At 37.6% G+C, this 15,872-nt stretch overlaps 1 protein-coding gene across 1 annotated transcript in view; it reads left to right on the forward strand.

The window, feature by feature from the left end:
* LOC111149076 (corin, serine peptidase) overlaps window positions 1–15,872 on the forward strand; it is a 247,662-nt gene that overhangs the window by 31,387 nt on the left and 200,403 nt on the right. The window lies entirely within an intron of this gene.

The following is a 15,872-nucleotide window of genomic DNA, read 5'->3' on the forward strand; positions in this document are numbered from 1 at the left end:
GGCAACTCTGAAGTTTCAGCCACAGAAATCATTCTGCTGGTTATTCCTATTATAGGAAATTGATGGAGTAATTGATGCAAAGCATTCAAGGTGTAATTTCCAGGTGTCAGGCACTTTGAAAGTCCCTGAGAACTTAGGGATGGTTAAATTAGTCTGTCTTCCATGGGAACTCATGGTTGAGAGGAAGACGTGATTATGACTTAAGGCAACACATGTTGATGATCGAGGCATATGCAAGGTACTTTGGGGAACAAAGAAGCCTTCATGAGGCATTAACATTTTAACCTTTGGAATAGTTCATAGAAATTCAGGTAAGAAGGCAATCACGCATGAGTTTGGCAGAGAAAACAGCAAATGCCAAAGTATGACGCCGTGATAGATGGAGACAGACTTAGGATAGTGGGTGGAACCTTGGCACTGGGAGGGAAAGCAGCTAGATTGATAGATAAAATCCGAATGACACAGGACCTTGCATGTTGTCCTAAGGAAATTGGGCTTCAACACCTGGATTATTGGTTTTCAAACTCTAATCTACGGGAACAAGTTTCAGGGGAGGAGTTTCAACCTTTTGACTTACAATTCTACAAAATAAATCTTAAACACATGCTCAAACTAAAAGTTTTAACCAAGTGGAGACAAGCGACCAAATAATTTGTGCTGACAGATTAATTCATTTGTATTTGGATCTTGCTATCTTTTTAAATAAACAATGTGTTAAACTTAAAAGGCGAACGATTGGAGGCGGAAATCCAAAATATTACCTTTAGTAGCTACCTATTGCTATGAATTCGGATTTTTTTGATCACATGTAGGCAAGTGAAATAGAGAAATAAATACCAAGATGATTCTGATCAAATTGCTTACCAACAATCTTGAATTTTTTATTTCACCAAAACTACCTATTATTTTCTCAGTGTCTGGTTTTTAATATGACACACATTAACAACTTATACAGTAAATTAATCCTAATAAAATACAGCTTGTATCTATTTGTAGATATTAGGATCTTATCCGATATTTCTTTGAAAATAGTATGTATCTGCTACAAAAATGCTTGAAAACCATTGCCATGGGTGGTAGTTTACCATTGGAGGATCTTTCCAAGTGGGGAGAAATCTGATCAAATTTGCATTTGTAGAAGACAGTAGACCTAGATGCACTGCAGAGGACTGGAGGCAGAAAGGACTGGAGGTGGCTTTTTCGAGGCTCTGGCTGTGCTTACATTAGCATTTGTTAGCATTACGTTAGCATTAAGGCATTTGGTGCGTTAAAATCAACAGAAATCAAGACTGACTAGATTTTGGTGTGAAGAAGAGGGATCAATATTAACTGCTTGATTTTGGCTTAGGAAATCAGGGTGATTTTGGCGCCATCTGTTAACGTGGGAAATAAAGGTGGAGGAGTGGGGTGCACATAGATGGAGGGCAGGTTGGAAGTTGAGTTTGGTCATGTTAACTCAGAGATACTTGGGGGACAACAAAATACGGTGGCATCATAGTCCGGGTGCATTCATCTTGGGCAAATTCAACAGTACAGACAGGACCAAGAAATGAATGTAGGAATATAGGAACATGTTGCTTTTCTAAGGAAATTTCAAGGGAAATTGCAACTCTATATGATTTTTGGCTTCTGTGCTCACTTTAGAACTTAACCCCCACTGCACTGTTATTAACCTGAAGCTGGAAGTATCCAGAAAGGGAGCTCAGAAGGGAGTCCTGACTTCAGTTACGAAGGTGGGAGTCTGACTGGCAGTTGAAGCAGGAGAAGTAGATGAACCGGAAAGAGGATGTGTCCTGATGAAAAGCTGAGGGCAGGGGCGCCTGGGTGGCTCAGTGGGTTAAAGCCTCTGCCTTCAGCTCAGGTCATGATCCCAGAGTCCTGGGATCGAGCCCCACATCGGGCTCTCTGCTCCGCAGAGAGCCTGCTTCCCCCTCTCTCTCTGCCTGCCTCTCTGCCTACTTGTGATCTCTCTGTCAAATAAATAAATAAAATCTTAAAAAAAAAAAAAAAAGAAAGAAAAAAAGAAAAGCTGAGGGCAAAGGCCTTGGAGTATTTAAGGGGGAAGATAAAGAGAGGAGGAAGTAAGGGATACAGGAAGAATGGTCAGACAAGAAGAAAAGAACCTGGAAATGCTGGGTTTCGCAGCCGCCAAGAGAGGAGAGACACTTCAGAAGTCAGAGGGTGATAAGAAGACAGAGAGGGGTGCCTAGGTAGGCTCTGTCAGTTGAGCGTCTGCCTTTGACTCAGGTCAGATCCCAGGGTCCTGGGATGGAGCCCTCTATCCAGCGCCCCAATAAGCCCCCATTGAGCTCTACCACCCCACCCCTGCCACTGAGCCCCCAGTCAGGCTCCCTGCTCAGCAGGGAGCATGCTTCTTCCTCTCCTACTGCCTTTCCTCTTCGAGCCCACCCCCTCCTGTGCCCTCCTCCTCTCTAATAAATAAATAAGTTTTTTTTTTTTTTTTTTTTAGAGAGAAATTGGCTCGGCGCAGCAGATTCCAGTTTTTCTTTTTTTTTTTTAACTTTATTTTATTTTTTCAGTGTTCCAAGATTCATTGTTCATGCATCACACCCAGTGCTCCATGCAATACGTGCCCCCCATAATACCCACCACCAGGCTCATCCAACTCCCCACCACCCCTCCCCTCCAAAACCCTCAGTTTGGTTTTCTATTAGAGTTTTAGTCAGCCTGTGCCCACATTGTACTAACTGTGGCCAGCTCTCAGGCTAGAGCTGGACAAAACTGAAGTTCATCTTTGCCACCCTTTCCTTCCAAGACTCCACACCCCTCCAGAGTTGGCCGGCTTTTGTTTCCTTTCCAGGGTCTTCAAGTACTTTTTTGTGTGTTTTGTCTAGATTTATAGTTGTTATCTGTGCGAGTGTCTGTCTGGTTCTACCAATCATACCGCTGTCAGTTTTCAATCTAATTCTGGCAATAGTGTATTCAGAGGCTCACACACATTGAAAATGACTTCCTTTCATTCTCAGGGTAGAATGCAAATAGAAGTTTTAAACACATTTTAAGTACCTTAGTGCTGAGAGGCCTCTCAATAGAGGAGAGATGCAATTAAGACAGTGCTTTATTTCGGTTAAGTTTGTTTATTAGTTCCTATCCTTATAGCTTTATTGAAATATAATTCACGTATCTGCTTAAAGTGTATATTTGAATAATTTTTAGTATATTCACAGGTAAGTGTAACCCTTGCTACAACCAATTTTGGAACATTTTTACCACTTTAAGAAGAAACTATACTTTTCACTGTCAGTCTCCTGTCTTTCCATAGCCCCCCTGTCCCAACCCTAAGCTATCACTAATCTGTGTAATAATGTCTCTATAGATTTTCCTATTCTGGACATTTCATATCACCATATGTGGTTTTTGTAACCAGTTTTTTTTTTTTTTTTAAGATTTTATTTATTTATTTGACAGACAGAGATCACAAGTAGGCAGAGAGAGATGGGAGGAAGCAGGCTCCCCACTGAACAGAGAGCCCGATGCAGGGCTTGATCCCAGGAACCTGAGATCATGACCTGAGCCGAAGGTAGAGGCTTAACCCCCTGAGCTACCCAGGCACTCCTAACCAGTTTTTTTAATTTGGCATAATATTTTCAATGTTCTATTATATTTCTACTATAGTCTACTATATCCTATTATGTTCTATTTCATGTTCTATTATACTTCAGTATTTCATCCCTTTTTACAGCCAAATATTATTCTGTTGTGTGGATTTACCACATTTTCTTTGTCCATATACCAATTTTAGTTGTTTCCATCTTTTGCCTATTATGAATAATGTTGCTCTGAACATTCATGTACAAGTTTTTGTGTGAACATATGTTTTCATTTCTTTTGGGTTTATACCTAGGAGTAGATTTCTTTTATTACTGTATATGGGATTAGGATGTATACCATTTATAACCACTTCTAAGTACCACTATAGCTTATATTTAGGTAACCTTTAGAAAGTGGGGGTTTCCCGGACGTTTTCTTCAAAAGCATTCTTTTCATAGATTCTGCACCAGATGATATATGGATATATTAAGTAATATCTCCTCAAATAAACATTTCCTATTTTATAACTGGGATGTTTGTTGCTGTAATGAGCAATAAAACCATTTATATCTGTGTTTTAAAAAAACCTCATTAAATCCTGCTTACTTTTAAACATGTTCTGTTTGGTTTGCGTTTATAACTCCATACTCTTTCAAAGTTTTATAGTTATTTATGGGAGAGTTATACTATGGGATGGTGGGATGCCAAATTTGTAGTTTCAAAAGACAAAGATAATAGTGAGAGGATTATTATTTAGGAAAAGATAATAAAAGCTTTATGCTAGTACATATGCATTACATGTCTCTAATTTTGTCTCTTTGGGCTTCTCTCATGTATAAAATCAAGTGGCAAAGAGATTCCTGAAGATAAGAGAGTTGGACTTTTCTGAATAATTATTTCAGTGGCAGGATATAGAACAGAGCAATAGCAAATAGTTTCTTTCCTCAATCCCCAAAACCAAAGTTAGAACTACAAAGTCTTAGTTTAGTTTAGTTTAGTGTTTCTAAAATCAGCAGAAACTGTGAGCTGTCCATATGGTTCCAAAGATTTGGACTCTAAAATAAAGATTCTGTTTTTTAAAAAATCAAAGTCCAGGATCAGATAGATTGCAAGGTGGATTTTACCACACATTTAAGGAAGGGTTCATATGTACTCTCCTTAAACTATTTCAAAAAATAGGGGCGCCTGGGTGGTTCAGTGGGTTAGAGCCTCTGCCTTCAGCTCAGGTCATGATCTGTGGGTCCTGGGATCAAGCCCTGCATTGGGCTCTCTGCTCAGCGGAGAGCCTGCTTCCTCCTCTCTCTCTATCTGCCTCTCTGCCTACTTGTGATCTCTGTCAAATAAATAAATAAAATCTTTAAAAAAAAACTATTTCAAAAATAGAAGAGGAAGAAGAGCTCACAAAGACATTCTATGTGGCCAGCATTATCCTGATACCAAAACCAGACAAAGACAACACACACACACACACACACACACACACAAAACCACACACAAACTATAAGCCAATATCTTTGAAGAACACAGATGCAAAAATCCTTAACAAAATAGCAAACCATTCAATAATACATTAAAAGGATTATCGCCACAATCAAGTGGGATTTATTCTGGGGATGCAAGGATAATTTAATATTTGCAAATCAATCAATGTGATAAACTACATGAACAAAATGAAGAATAAAAATCATGTGATCATCTTAATAGATGCAGAAAAACATCTGACAAAATTTAACAACAGTTCATGATAAATACTCTCAATAGTGTGAGTGGAGGGAATATACCTCAACCTAATAAAGGTCATGTATAAAACACCCACAGCTAACATCATACTCAATTGGGAAAAACTGAGAGCTTTTCTCTAAGATCAGGAACAAGACAAGGATGTCCATTCTCACTACTTTTATTCAACATAGTACTGGAAGTCCTAGCCACAGCAATCAGAAAAGCAAAAGAAAGAGTCATCTATATTGGTAAGGAAGAAGATAAGCTGTCACTATTTGGAGATGACTTGATACCATACATAGAGGATCCTAATGACTCCACCAAAAAACTATTAGAAGTAATAACTGAAGTCAGCAAATTTGCAGGACACAAAATTAACCCCCAGAAATCAATAGTATTTCTGTATACTAAGAATGAGTAGCACCAATAGGAGAAATTACAAAAACAATTCTATTTACATTTGCACCAAAAAGGATAAAATACCTAGGAATAAACTTAACCAAGGAAGTGAAAGACCTATACTCTGAAAGCTATAAAACACTGATGAAAGAATTGGAGATGACAGAAACAAACGGAAAGATATTCCATGCTCATGGATTGGAAGAATGAGTATTGTTAAAATGTCCATACCACCCAATGTCCAAACAGTCTACAGATTCAGTGCAGTCACTCTCAGAATACTAAGAGCATTTCTCGAAGAACTAGAACAAGTAATACTAAAATTTTGATAGAACCAAAAGGACCCCAAATAACCAAAGCCTTCTTGGGAAATAAGAACAAAGCTGAAGAGATCACAATCCCAGGTTTTAAGATATACTACAAAGCTTTAGTCAAAACAATATAGTGCTAGTGTAAAAACAGACATACAGATCAACGAAAGAGAATAAAGAGTCCAGAAATAAAGCCATATTATTATGGTCAATTAATCTATGACAAAGAAGGCAAGACTATAATATGCAATGGGAAAAGTCTCTTCAACAAATGGTACTGGGAAAACTGGACAGCTGCAGGCGAAAGAATGAAATTGGACCACTTTCTTATACCATTCACAAATATAAACACAAAATGGATTAAAGAGGTAAATGTGAGATCTGAAACCATAAAATTCCCAGAAGAAAACATAGGTAGTAATTTCTTTGATAGTGGCCATAGAAATGTTTTTCTTGATATGTCTGTTCTAGCAAAGGAAACAAAAGCAAAATTAAACTATTGGGACCACATAAAAATAAAAAGCTTCTACACAGTGAGGGAAACCATAAACAAAACAAAAAGACAATGTATTGAATGGGAGAAGGTATTTACAAAAGATATATCTGATAAGGGGTTAATATTCAAAATATATAAAGAACTTATACAACTTAACACCAAAAAAAAACCCCCCAAATAATCTAATTAAATATGGGCAGAGGATTTGAATAGACATTTTTCCAAAGACACAGACACATCAAAAAATGCTCACCATCATCAAGGAAATTTGCAAGGAAATGCAAATTAAAACAAAATGAAATATAATGTTTTGGCTCTCAGAATGGCTAAAATCAAAAACATAAGAAATGATAAGTGTTGGTGAGGATGTGGAGATAAAGGAACCCTTGGGCACAGTTTTTGGGAATGCAAATTGGTGAAGCCTTTGTGAAAAACAGTGTGGATATTCTTCAAAAAAAAATTAAAGGTAGAATTACTGTGTGATCCAGCAATTCTACTACTGAGTATTTACTCAAAGAAAATGAAAAAACTAACTCAAAAAGATACATGCACCCCTATGTTTACTGCAGCATTACTTAAAATAGCCAAGATATGGAAGCAGTTCAATTGCCCATCAGTAGACAAATGGATAAGAAGAGGCAGTATATCTATATATATACCTATATAGATATAGATATATAGATATGAAATGGAATATTTTGTAGTCATTTATAAAAGGATGAGATCTTGCTATTTGTGACAACATCGATGGGCCCAAAGTCTATTATGCTGAGTGCAATAACTCAGACTGAGAAAGATAAATACCATATGATTTCACTCATATGTGGAATATAAAAAACACAAAGCAAGTAAATAAGCAAACAAACAAAAAGCAGAATCAGACAGTAAGTACAGAGAACAGATTGATGGTTGCCAGAGGGAAAGGGATGGGGGATGGGCAAAGTGGGTGGAGAGGGGTGGGAGATACAGGCTTCCAGTTACCACCAAAAGAATAAGCCACAGGAATAAAAGGCGCAGCATAGGGTACATAGTCAATGATATTTTAGTAGCCTTGTACGGTGACAGACGGTAACTACACTTGTGAGCATAGCATAACAGAAGTTGAATTACTGTGTTGCACGCATGAAACTAATGTGACACTATGTCGATTATACTCAAAAATGTTTTTTAAAAAAAGATTTAGGTTGTTGAAAGACATTGAAAGGAAAACTGAAGAGTGGGGAGTTATAATATTCTACCTAGGTTTTTATTTCTTTAGTTATAGCTTAATAACGGAGAGCCATGTGACATAGAAAAATAATTTATAATAATTTTATAAGGCTGGGGTTTAGTGTTCTTCCTCTTCCATTTACTAGATGTGTGGGTTTTGGTCAGATGCTTTAACTTCTCTGTCAGAGGAGGAATTAAATTGTTACTCATGTCACAGAATTATTATGTAAGTCAAATGAAATTAAATTTGTTGTAGTCTTTTCATAAACAACAAAAGTTACTATGGAAGTAAAGAATTAGATTTTATTATACTCAAAAATTGACTAAAAACATGTTTATTTCTTTTTAACTCTATCCATAAGAACTAAAATTTTTATGCTCTGATCCGTTGTCGTTGTAATCCCATAATCCATAACCCCAGTAACTCTACAACCTAGCCATTGCCACAGTATGTTTTAATTGCCAGTGAAGTCACTAGGAAGGAATAAATTTGACTGTGGGATTTGCAATGTGATGGCAAGTTTCACACAGCTCTTATACTTAGGCCCGAAGTTCAATTTCAGAAGCTAATCCATTTCTTATCAGAATTAAACCAGCAGCAGGTCATGCTGCCTTCCCATGCCTAGAAGAGTCAGCTTTTGTGATAGAGTACTTTATTAGAGATTGCATCGATATCTGCCTTAAATTATATATAGATATATAAATTAAATATATAAATAATACATAAACATATACGCAATATTTAAGGTAAAATTATTTTGGTATGTTGGGAAACATTCGACAAAATAGAATTGTAGCTGTATTTTGGCACTATTCAACCCTTTAATGAACATTTATTGAGTGCAAGACAGTGTGTTATGGCACTGAATAAAACCTACGCTCATGGGCTCCACAGTTCAGTGAGGGACGAAGGCATTAAAAAATGATCACACAATTAATTAATGACACCAGAGGTGACTCCGATGTGGGAAGAGACAGTTGCTATATGAGTTTATGACAGGGGCCCAAAGCTTGTTTGAGTCGAGGATGGACTTTTTGGTCGGAGTGGCACTTTCAACATGAACTCCACGAGGATGCGGAGTATGGGAGTGACTTTATTTGATCCGGTAGAGGCTTTTACAAGGAGCCTTTGGCAGGTGTGGGGAGAGAAGGTTGAAGTGGGTAGAGTATGTGGCACGAAGAAAAAATATGGGGTTATTGCAACAGTTTTCCAAGTGTATGGTGTTTTGGACTTTTGTTTGCACTGATTTTTGCAAACTACTAGTCATCTTAATTTCACCAAAGTTATGGCCCAAAAAGTCTCATTAGCTTGTTTCCTGTCTTCTTTCCCAGGCTCTTGAAGTCTTGATTTCCAAGGCCCTTCTATTAATCCACTTCTAAAATAAATTTTGTTTGTTTTAACCATAAGCTTATCAAGGGTGGTCCAAGGTAACTTTCCTAATTTTCGTAGTACCGTGAAAGGACAATGTGTGGCCAGTTAATGTTTTGTTTTGTCATGCAATGAAGAAGAAAGAAAAATTATAGTGGTGAAGATTGTAGGAAATATGGCAAATAGTCCATTTTTCTTGAACTCAGGAGAAATATTCCTTTACAAAAGTGACTTTCCTCTTCAAAAATGCTAGCTGAGCTAAAGATCGTTGAACTTAAATAACGTTTTTCTCTTAGCAAACTTCTTTACGCTTGTGGCTTTTATAAGAACTTGGAATTAGAAGAATTTTAACTTCCTAACTTAGAATATTTCATTTTGATTATCACATTAATATGGAAAAACCTCCCAGATCCTTATTTCCATACACCAGAAATCTAAAATCCTGTATGACCTTTTATGACCTGACTCTGTATTCCTAAGTCCCCATATTCCTTTAATAACCCTGGCCTTCAGGTATAGATTCATGGACATAGAGTTCTCAAACTTGAGAATAGTTTTTCTTTAATTGCTCAGGCTTGAGGTTATATGTAATGTTTAAAGCTTTCTGAGATAGGAGTCTAAACCCTTGTACTCAAAGTGTGGTGCATGGGGACAATGTCAGCATTCCTTGGGAGTTTGTGTGAAGATCAGATCCCACTCCAGACCTGTTGACCTTGCATTCTAGCAAGATCCCAAGGTGATTTGTGCTTGATCCTGTCCTCAACCCACTGCAATCTGATCTTCCCTCTTTTACTTTTTGTCATACTACTAAATGTCCTTTCTGAGGCTCCAGTGACTTTTTATTCAGTGCACAGAATTTGAAACCAATGTGCATTTGAATAAGACTTAAAAAAAAGATATAAAATTAAAAAAGAAAAGAAAAGAATATAACAACCAAAATTGGGTAATAGAGGGCAGGAAGGTGCTCAGAGGAGATAGATTTTCATCTTCATTCTTAATGTGGAGCCAACCGTTTTCCTAAAATAGAGAATAAAGTTTGACTTTTTTTTTTAAGATATTGTTCAAAATTAATAAATAAAAATGATAAATATTACCACTTGAAAAACAAAACATCTTGGTGGGAAGACCAGGCTTTGAAGTCAGACTGCATGGTTTTGAATTCCTGCTCACTTCCTGGCTTCGATATCTTGAGCAATTTTCATAGAACTTTCTAGTTCTCACTTTTCTCTTTTGTAAAGTGAAATGATATTAGTATCTACTTCATAAGGTTGTGAATAGTAAATGGAATAATGGATCTAAAATGCCGAGCAGTAAATGATCAGTAAGTGTAATTAATATTGTCCTTAAAAAAAAAAAAAAAAAAAAAAAAAAGCTCATACTTTCTCTTTGTGTTTGTTTTTGCCAGTTCCAAAGGAGCATGTTCATGGTTAGTTGGTGCCAGCAACACTGTCTGTCATTCAGCTGGGATCATATGACCAGATATGATCTTATCCAGTCTTGACTACTCCTTTCTTTTCAAAATGCGCTTCTGTTTTGCCCGCATGTTCTCACTTCTGATTTTTCTGCTATTTCTGGCAGCTCTTTCTCTGTCTGCTTGAGCTCATCTTTCTTTACCTAGCCATTAAATGTTGGGATTTCTGCCCTAAGCTCTCTTTCTCTTCTCACTTGTCACCCATGCCTCTCTAGGCAATGTCATCCACTCCCATGACTTCATCACCCATACATTTCAACAAATATTCATTAAGGCTGACACTGGTGCCCAACATTCTGCTGGGCACTTGAGATGCAGACGTGCATAATGCATCTTCCTACCTTCAAGGAGGCAGACAGGGAAACAGACGATCGTTCTTGAGAGTAGGTGTGATACAAAGAGTGTGTGCTCTGGAAGATATAAATTTGTGGGGGTCTGGCAAGTCATTCTGGAGGAAATGTTAAGGTTCTTTAGATTTAGACTTTTTTCCCCTTGAATGATTTGCAGGCATTGTATACTCAATGTATTTGTAAATTATCTATTGTAACAGTCAGGATAGGCTGTGCTGTCCTGTATAACAAAAGTAATCCTAGAATAATAGTGGTAATTTCTCCATGGTGTTACAAGTCCTTTGCGAATGGCATGGGGGCTTTACTCATTGAAGTCATTCTGGGACTAAAGTGATGGGCCAGCCATCATCTTGCACCTATGCAAGTTATTGTGCCTGAGAAAAAGGAAAAGAGCCCTGGAGATTCTTTTTTTTTTTTTTTTAAGTGTATGATACAGTATTATTAACCACAATCACCAGGTTGTACACTAGATGCCCAGAACGTATTCATCTTATAACTGGAAGTTTATACCCTTTGACCAATGTCAAAAAAGTCCAGAGACAGGGAATTAGGTCAAAGAATGTAACCCATGCATGTGTCTTAGTAGAATGCGAGAGAATTGAAAATTTTTGATCAATAGCACTAATGATTACCACTTCTTTCTCAGTGTAGGGGTGGGGGGAGGGTCCCTTCAGATACACTGTAATTCAAACCAGAAACCTGGAAGGGACCTCTGACTTGTTCCCTGTCACTCACAATTTTGCCTCTGAAAACTCTCTTCCAAATGTTACCTTTGTCTTGGTTGCTTTTGCCTTGGGTCAGGCCATACTCTTTTCTCAGTGGGACTGTTGCAGTTGCCTTCTTATTATCCTCCAGACTTGACCCCATTCCAGCATCATCCTGCTGCCGCAGTAATCATTCCATTGTGCCACCCCATCTAAGATCCTTCAAAATTCTTCACTTAAGAACAATTCCAGGACTTTAACAGGAACTACTCTTCACAATGTGGCTGCTTCTCCTTCTCCCGCTTTTCCTCCTGCCAGTCCCCTGTGTGCTGGCTGTATTTAATGACCTGCTGCTGGGCTTTGCATATCTTCCCCTTTGTTCCATCTAGAAAGTTCTCCATTCCCTATTACCACACCCCTTCTTCCTCACAAATGCTTTGCTCAAACCTACACAGTCGTTAAATATCTTTTAAGATTTCTATTGAGGATGATTCTCCCCTAAGAAACCTTTTCTGACTTTCTCAAATGGCATGACAGCTACTTCTCTACTTTCTGTCACCAGATTGCCTTATGCATATCATTCTCAAAGCCCTTGTATCATGGTTTGTATTTTTAGACTACATGCCTGTTTCCCTCAACTAATCTATAAACATCTTGATGATAAGAAGCTCTTACTAAATGTTGTGTTTTCAGCAGAGAGTAAATACAAAGTTCCTGGCACATAGAAAATGCCAAGTAAATGTGTTACCACATGGCTTGAGATGTAAAGATAAGGAATTACTTTTAAACTCATATCATAGGAAGATAATTTTTTCTCCATGCATTGGATGGTTGATTTTTTCCAACTTGTACAACTTGTTCAAAGTGTGAAGTGTGTGTGGGTGCCTGTGTATATGTGTGTATCATGTCCCAGCTCAATTCTTGGGTAAGTTAAATAACTCTTGAAGGCTTTATTTTCCTTCTCCCTGAAACTCTGTAAAGAGCTAGTGATGGCATCTGTTTCAAAAGATTGTTGGAAAGCCAGCTCTGTAGATGCCTATAGTAAATATCCTTAACAAGATGCCTATGTTAGTTTCCTATGACTGCTGAAACAAATCAAGTTAACTTAGTAACTTAAAATGACATAAATATATTAACTTCGAGTTATGGAGGACAGAAGTCCAAATAGCACTGGGCTAAAAGTAAGATATTGGCAGGACTGTATTCCTTCTGGAGGCTCTAGGGTACAGTCTGTTTCCTATCTTTCCCAGCTCCTGGAGGCTTCCTGCATTCCTTGGCTTGTGGTCTCCTTCCATGTGCAAAATGAGCAATGGTCCATTGAGTCTGTATGCGGCGTGGCTCTGATGCATACCCACTCACCTCCCTCTTCTGCTTAGGAAAACCCCATGACCATTTAAGCCATACAACCTTGATCAGTGTGGCCTTGCATTAACTTGGCATGAAAGAGCTCCCCACTTCATTCACTCCAAAAGTAGGTTAAGTGATTCACTTTTGAACATTTCCTTAGCCATTTTTGTTATGTGGGTTGCATTTATTGTAAGTGAAAACCGGTATTTATTTAAGAGTACCTGAGTAATCCTAGGAAGGCAGTTTTACTCTCATGACTATCATTATGTAGTAATGACTAAAAGTTATTGAGAACTTACTATGTGCCAGGACCTGTTCCAAATGTGTGTGTGTGTGTGTACGTGTGTATATACAGAGAGAGACTAATTTGATCCTAATGACCAGTCCCATGAGGGCAGGGCCTTTTATTTTCCTTATTTTATGGTATTTGAGAGTTTTCCCAAAGTTTCAGGGCTGGTAAGTACCAGAGATGGGATTGAAATCCAGGGTGGTCAGGCTGTAGGACCTTCACTTTGAACCACAGCACTATAAAAATAGGAATGTAGGAAGGATGGGGCAAAATGGGAAGAATGAACCCTCCACTTTGGGCTAATAACCCTCAGCACTTTTATAGCTCATCATGGTATAGCCTGAGGGCATTCAGTCTTACTGAGTTCTAATTTTTGTTCTTTAAAAAAAAAAAGCATCATAGATGACCAACTGTGAGTTGAGAGTTGGTGGGTTTCCAGAGATGCTTGAAAATGAATTGTCTAATGAGTTCAGGCTTTTTAGGTAGGTCCTTAGGTGTGTTTCCTCCCACTCTCTGTCAGTTGGTTGGTCTGTCTGTCTCTCTAAAATTGTACTCGAGGAACAGTAACTCCAACCACTACCCTATATCATGGATTACTTTTGCCTTTTTATCTATTCTGCCAACTTGCTTTGATATGTGAGTTTAAGAGCAGGGAAGCTGAATATTTTTTTTTTCCAAACCATTTTTTTTTGAAGATTTTATTTATTTATTTGACAGAGACACAGCAAGAAAGAGAGCACAAGCAGGGGGAGTGGGAGAGGGAGAAGCAGGCTTCCCACTGAGCAAGGAGCCCAATGCAGGACTCGATCCCAGGACCCTAGAATCATGACCTGAGCCGAAGGCAGCCACTTAATGACTGAGCCACCCAGGTGCCCCGGGAAGCTGAATTTTTGCAGAAAGTTGTTATCCAAGTCAGTGTTTCCTAAGAAAGTCCATGTTTTCAAGAACCTCTTAAGTAGAGAGATGCATTTAACACTTTCGCCACTGTGGTTAGATGAAAAAGGTAAAGGAAAGATTATTAATATGGCTGATCACTATAAACAAAATGTGAAGAACAACTGTTGACATATTTCATAGGGGAAGGCACTCCTTTTTAAGTGAGTTATTCAGGGTTGTAACTGTGAGGAGTTGGCATTTGCCAAAAGTCCATTGACAGAGCTGGATGTTGATTCAGAGGGTTAGCATCATAAGTCAATCACCTTTATGGGCTTTCAAAGTCCATGATAGCCACATTAGTGGAATTCACAAGTTACTGCGAAAAGGCTATTTATGTCAAAATAAGTAACATTGAGAGCAACTACATAAATGGATGAAAATAAAATCATATCTAATTGATTCATACATTCTTCTGTATGAAAGAAATACATATTACACATATTATACAGTCCTCAAGTCTATCACATTTAAGATGACTTTAATATTGACTCAGAATCACACGGACGTTTTGGAAAGTGTGTTACCTGCACCACATGGTCACGATTGAGCTTTTGTGCTGCACTGTTTTATTTAGAATCTTTCGGCAGATGAAACTGTTGACCTTAGTTAGCTAGAAAACAGCTGCTTTTCTATTTTGATTTGTAGTTAATGTTTTCCAAGTGTCAAGCACATGTAGAGAAATTTTTTCCATAGACTGATATTAAACATTTTATTTATATTTCTCTTATTTTTAATGGTCCGTGGACTGTTTGGCAAAGTAAGAGCCAATAAGAGCATTCATTGTAAATTCCTTTAGGAGAAAAAAAAAAAAAAAAACCTCCCTCGGGTATTTCTATAATGAATCAATATCACATTTGTTTATTTTAGTGACATACTCAATTATAGTGCTATATTCTGGAAACAGTCTGTTGTCTATTTTTACTAAGTTAAAAATACATCATCTCTTTCAAAGTTTTCAGGAGTTTCTGCCAAAGCCAAAGCTAGGTGATTTCCAGTATCTTAGGTTTGACTATTTTGTCAATGAATGAATACCTCAAGAAAGTGACAAGTTGATAATCTTAGTTTAACGACTACATCATATTGATTATATTATATTTATATTTTCTGGTCAAAGATGAAGATAATTTAGTTTCTTCTCTCAGTTTTTCTAGAATTAGAGTTTTACTTTGGGGGGTTTTTATGATATAGTGTTGGTAAACATATGGGCCCTATTATTTTTATTTATCTGTTATGCATAGGTCACTGAAATTTGGAAAATGTGGAGGGATGTAAGGCTAAAGCTAAGCAAGTACAATTGTCCTTTGGTGGCAGATAGCAGAGATATGAAAAGCTTGTGCCTTGGGTACTAAAGATCATAAAATGATTTTTGAAATTGAGAACCTGAGAAAAGAGGATGGAAACACTGTAAGATTTGCCACATCTCATTTATTTGTTGTGAGTCTCAGGTGAGGTGGAATTGCCCTAAATTCTTTGGGCATGGGGACACCGAGATGGAGACTCAGTTTCTCTACCTGAAGCTTTTGAGAAAGCAGTAGTCTCTCACAGAGTTAGGGTACTCATGGTAGAAGAGAAACCCTCTTGGTTGTCCCAGTGAAGTGAGTAGTTTTGCTAGCTATCATCTTTCTCTTTGTGTTTGCCTCGGTGGAATGAAACTTGGGAAAGTAGCTCTAGAGTTTTCTTAATGGATTTTTTTTTAAATGAATACTTCTAGTAATGT

This window comes from Enhydra lutris, unplaced genomic scaffold (assembly GCF_002288905.1).
Source record: "Enhydra lutris kenyoni isolate GAN:26980312 unplaced genomic scaffold, ASM228890v2 scaffoldscaffold21, whole genome shotgun sequence".
NCBI classification, from domain to species: domain Eukaryota; kingdom Metazoa; phylum Chordata; class Mammalia; order Carnivora; family Mustelidae; genus Enhydra; species Enhydra lutris.